Source organism: Amphibalanus amphitrite, unplaced genomic scaffold (assembly GCF_019059575.1).
Source record: "Amphibalanus amphitrite isolate SeventyFive unplaced genomic scaffold, NRLGWU_Aamphi_draft 000114F_arrow, whole genome shotgun sequence".
NCBI classification, from domain to species: Eukaryota; Metazoa; Arthropoda; class Thecostraca; order Balanomorpha; family Balanidae; genus Amphibalanus; species Amphibalanus amphitrite.
This window is the reverse complement of record NW_024881609.1, coordinates 103615-109438: the sequence shown is the minus strand read 5'-3', so window position 1 is coordinate 109438 and position 5824 is coordinate 103615. Positions and strand designations below refer to the sequence as shown.

Here is a 5824-nt window from a genome sequence, read left to right as displayed (position 1 = left end):
CTCAATTTTTGACCCCCTTTTCTCCAGCCTTTTGCTTGAAAGCACACTATAACCTGAGATATTTCTCATTTTTCTCATCCGCCCGTTTTACCATAGTCTATGTACTTTATGTCACCTATTATGAGGAACTTTGCACTTTTAGCTTTCCAACGACCTATTGAATGTAGCATTTGGAAAAGTAAACCGGACAAAATATCTCCTTAAGAAAGTGGCCTTAAAGAGGAAAACATCCCATTGTCAAGGATAGGTGCAATTGACCCCATGGGCTGGTTCAATTGACCCTCGCATCGGGGTCATTTGAAACGGGCGTAGAGCTGTTTTATAAGCATGCGTTTGGCAGCAAAATATGTTTGAAACATAATTTTACATATCTTAAAATAAAGCCAAAAGAGCATATTTTTTCATGGCATTGTGCATTTTTCGATATGACAACTAGATCTCGCTGTGCATGTCAATATATAAAAAGTGGTTCAACTGGCCCCGCTCTCCCCTACATTTTGTTACCAAGAAAATTGCACCTTGATCCCAATTGGCGAGTTCCTTGGTACTGGCCACTGCTGACTGCAGAGAGTCTGATAGTGAGGGAGAAGAAATGATTAGGTGTTACTAAATTCCGGAGGCCTGTATCAGATTGATAAATTACCTTAGCATCGATAAATCACCTGCCACTCACTGAACATGGGCTGACTGGCTCGCTGACGCTGGTGGGCTTCTTACTTTGAAATAAGTGCTTTCCTCTAAAACAGCTGATAATAGCGGGTAGCCACATCAGATAACCCGGCCGGGCCCGGGGGGTAATCCCAACCACCGCAGCCCGGGGAGGGGCGTTTTTCGCCCCCCCCTGTCTAACTCCGTAAATAAGGGAGCTACGGAAACATAAGCGATACCAAACGAAAGGTCCTTACGAGACGATTCTAAAGCACCTAAAATTTTTGACCTCAGGTCAATTTTCAAGGTCAGAGGTCAAGGTCAAAGGCAAAAGCCGGCACATGTGTAGTGATCTCAAAGTAAGCCTTCTAGAGGACGGCAGGCTGCACCAAACCGGCAAAATTTGGAGTCAAACAAAAGAAGAGAATCTGAAGATTCCGAAAATGTGCTCAAAATCAAAGGTCAAGGTCAAGGTCACGCTTAAAATTGACCTCAAACTTGGCACTTTTTCGCTCATCTTGCGTGCTAACTTCCAAGATGTTTTGAAATGTTTTGAGGCTTATCAGTTCCCTATTTGTGGTTCATCTTACGATACAAGACTGCTCAAAGGTCAAGGTCACAGAAGAGTATCCCTGCTAGAGGCTATTTCTCTGATTCAAGTTAGTAATAATAAATAAGACAATTCTCCCAGCCAGCAAATCGGAGCTTTCCCCGTACGGGGAGGGCTTATGGCGAGCTTGGGGCGGGCTCGGGGAAACCCCAACCGTTCTCTTGGGGAAAACGGAGCGTTCGCTTGGGATTTGAGACACTTTGTACGGGGAACTTTGTGCGGGATTCGTACGGGGAAACGGTATAACTGCCCAAGCGTTCCCCAAACGTCCCCCAAGCTAACCCCGCGCCGACTATGGTAAAAACCCGTTGTTGAGGTCGGTTCCCCGTACGGGGCTATCGAACATTTTCCCCAAGAAGATCCTGTGCGAGCCCCGCACATTCCCCCACCCGGCTATACGGGTTTATGCTTACTGGAGACCTTCCCCGATCGGGGAAACCGTGATTTTCCCCTAACGTTCCCAGACCTTTTCCCCGCGCGAACCCCGGCCGTTTCCCAACTTGGCAATGGCCCCACTGCCTTGTCTCCTTTTTTCCCCGTACGGAGAAGCCAGTAATAAACCGCACTGGGAAACATATCGGGTCCCATTAAAATTGACAATGACTATTTATTTTGTCTGTAAACATACAAATACTTGTATACACATACTTGTTTACATACAAACAAAATTGTCCACTTGTTTTCCCGCAATAGGGAAACGATAAAACCACACAGGAAAATAATTAGAACCAATCCATTTGGCTATGCCTGTTTATTTCCAGACTTTCAGGACGCTTCAACGACTAGATCAATGCACAACAGTCGGCCAAGAATGGTATGTGTCTGTACCACCACAGCCTATACTATTTTTATGTGGAGTCCTTCATTTGATGAAAGGTTAACATACTTCATATACTCGTTACAAATCAAGACAAACACTAAAAAAGTTATCATTCACTCAAAATACATTGTGAACGTTTAGCAGGTGGCAAACATGACATACAGCAGCAGCACAGCAGTGACAAACAACAGGTGACGAACACGAGCACTGGTAACCGGTCTAACCCCAGTTCTAACACGTCGAACCCCAGTTTTTCCTCTGCAGCAGAAGTCTGTTCAGCAGATTGAGAACGACGGCTTTGCTGTAGTCTCCCTACAGCTGGTCCCGCCTTCCATTCAGTAGTGCCCTGGATCCACAACTCGATTCTTCCTTCTGGCTGTTTCAGACACATCTCAGCGGTCAGCTGCCACTGAGAGCCACCTTGCTATGATCCATGTCCCAGCGCATCTCCAGGAATTCTGCGGATGTGGACAAAAACAAAAATATGTGCACTTGTAGGTATATCAATCAGGTTTTTCAGCTTGCTACTACATGGAATGTCCTTATATAGAAAACTTCAGCTTACGCTGAAACATGTTTAATGCCATTTTATGAAATTACACTTATTTATAACTTTTTTCCCCACGAAAAGTGCTTAGAAATTGAATGTGATATTCTTTGAATAGTTAATTAAAACAGGAAATGAAAATTCAACAATTAAATTTGTACTTCTAAACATTTATGATTCCAAGAAAAGTCATTAGGTAATAAATGTTTTACGTTTATATTACGCCTTACGAAGTTCCTCGCGAAAGCACTTGACGGATAAATGAACGCCGTGTGACAATTAAAATCGGTTGCTAGTTTATCAAGATGACAATGAAGTCCCTTTCACAAGCAGAGCTGTCTAGTAGAGCTGCTGAAACAGGCTCTTTCCGAAGACAGAAAATGGAGTGCGAGAGCCTATTCAACTGCATGTTATTTATAACAATCGCGTCAATCGTTCGCACATCCCTGTAAGCGGCTGATGCGATCGTGATTTCATGTATTTAATTAATGGGCTCTCGCATGAGATTTTCTGGCTGTAGAAAGAGTGTGTCTCAGCCTTAAGACTTGGGTAAAGGACAGGTTGTTCAACAGCTCTAAGCTAACCCCCACCCCCATAAACTGCTTACCAACTTCGCCTGGAAGTCGCTCTTCGTTTGCTCATGCGAGCAATGACGCATTAACTCCACGCCGGGTTCATACTGCTGTTGTGGGTTCTGTAAAGTCCCGTCGGAAAGCTTCCGGTCGTAACCGGCAGACGTCCCTCTAGAACAGAAGCAGATGAAGCATTAGGCCGATGACATTATATTGTCCGGGCAATTTAAGGACAATCTCAGACGGAGGTTGATGACCTCAGTCATTTTACGTCATATTCTGCATATCTTAGACAGTGATCAAGATATTGTGTGTATCGAAAGCTTTGTCTTTTACAATAAACTTGAGTTAGTATCGTCATTTTATATCTGTCATGGATTCGTTACAATTAAGTGCTTTAGTTCATTACCAACACAGCATAGCTTCCTTGTCGAGCTGCGTCCTCCGTTGGTGCCGAGTCCAGCTTCTCACGCACTGACCCCAGAGGTAGATCACGACTTTGGGCACTGGTCAGACAAGCGGTCACCACATCTCGCCGTTCACCGTCTTCGTTCACAGCTCTGTAGTGTCGCCGCACTCTTCAGTGCCAACCATGGTCTGACCTGGAGCGGTACCTAGCCCACGGCTTGCTCACACAACCGCGCGGCGCAGTCTGGACCGGCTTCCCCCGTTCGTCCCGTCTGACGCGTCGGCGCGGCCCCATTCACGATGACAAATGGCGACAGCGAGACGCCCCTCAACCAGATGTGCGGACGGAACCGACGGCGGCCGGCCGTTGCTACCCCTCCCTTCCCTCCCCTCGCTGCGTTGAGGCGACACTTCGAAGTCGTAAGCAATGTGTTGTTGAAATTTAGATGTTTTTGTAATTTCAATGCGATGAGTGATGACAGAAGAAAGAAAAGGTAATGTTTATGCCACAACAGTGCAAAAAGAAACATAGATCCTGAAAGTTGTCAAAGTTGTTTTTACCTCATGAAATAAGGGCACCAACATTCGTTCAAAGTAATGACGTGTGCGTGTCCTCATCCTCACGACTTAGCAGGCCCCGTAAACCAAGACGGCTTTACCTCTCTTTTAGGTCGAAAATTACATAGATGAAATGTCTACAATCAAATGTCTGCGAATAACCGTTTTCATGATAGGTAACTGGTACACAATTGGAAGACATTTGGTCTGGATACGGTGACGATTTGATCAATTAATTATGAGACTTTATTTTCGATTAATACACAGAAATAAAAAGGTATATAATATGAAGATATGAAGAAAATTGGTGCAAATTTGGTCAGGTTTGATGCACTCGCCAGATCACCTGTCATGAAAACGATTATAAAAAATCGTTATATCGTTATATCTTTATATCGTTATATCGTTATAAAAATCGTTATATCGTTATATTTTTTATATCTCCCTTCAATCGATGCATGAGCCTATAGCTCTAGAACTGCTCCTAAGACTGCTTTTAGCATTCCCAAGATGCAATTTTCTTTATTGAATACTTGTGGAATTACATGCTGGAAGTCGATCTCAAGACGTCCTACTGGCGGTTGGGATTCGTCTGGGGATTAAGTGTAAAATCCCGAGCGGGGAATTTCAACAGTTCCCCTACTTTCCCCAATCAAACTGTTCTTGAAAATGGGTCGGGGATAACGCACCCTTCCCCGTACGGGGAATCTGATCTTTTACCGGACCGAACCCCAACAGTGGGGTTTGATTGGGGAATGCTGCACTTTCCCCGTACGGGGATCGGTATGATTTCCCCATGTCTTTTGAACATATTACCGATACAGTCGGGGAAGGGATGGGGAACACGGACCGTCCCCCGATCCGATAGGGGAATTGTACATTCTCCCCAAGCTTTCCCCAACACTGTCCCCGCACTTTCCCCAACCGAATTGCTGGCTGGGCTTAGAGGAAAATAAATGCCAGATTCGTGATCAGCGGGTGGTACAAATCCATCATAAACGACCTTTCATGTGTCAAGGTCAACCAGAGGTCATTCGAGGTCACATGAGGTCAACATAAAATTTGACCTTTTCCAAACAAAATATATATCATTCGACGCGGCTTGACAAGGCGAATGCGATGGTACCACTGCCGTAGCTCCAGGACCATTTTTGTCGAAGTTATTTGCGAAAAAACTAAAACCACATTTCGGGGTCGTTGACCTGACATCTGACCTCAGGTCACCAAAACTATTTTTATATTTTTCTCTAGGTCAAACGCTACACAACCGTGCTCGTAATTTGTCTTTATCTCTAAAACTCTGTTTTTAGCAGCTATGTGAAGTTCGCGTCCGTGACGCCGAAGTTTGCCGTGCAGGGGTCTAGAGAAATCGACCTTGTGACGTCATCAAGAGGGCTAGGTCCAAATTTTTTATTTCAGAAGATGTCAAATTGATGGGAGAAAAGGTACTGAAAGTTTCGCTTTCCTATTTCTAAGCGTTCGGGAGCTATCGCAAATATTCGCCAGGGGGGGGGGGCGAAAAACGCCCCTCCTCGGGCCCGCGAGGGATAATGTGGTAGGAAGAACAACCACAAATGCCACTGTTAGTTAAGTTCATAACTCTCGATTAAAAAGTCCATATCGCAATACACCTAGGCGTATGCGCAAGCAGAACGCTTTTT

General features: G+C 44.8%; 1 long non-coding RNA gene across 1 annotated transcript; it reads right to left on the bottom strand.

Annotated features, from left to right (window-relative positions):
* Nucleotides 1-1414: 1414 nt before the first annotated feature.
* On the bottom strand, nucleotides 1415-3847 carry LOC122381125. Its single transcript, XR_006256476.1, has 3 exons — nucleotides 3607-3847; nucleotides 3233-3368; nucleotides 1415-2536 (listed from the first exon to the last, which is right to left on the bottom strand). It is a non-coding gene; the product is annotated as an uncharacterized LOC122381125 (long non-coding RNA).
* Between the last annotated feature and the right edge of the window lie 1977 nt (nucleotides 3848-5824).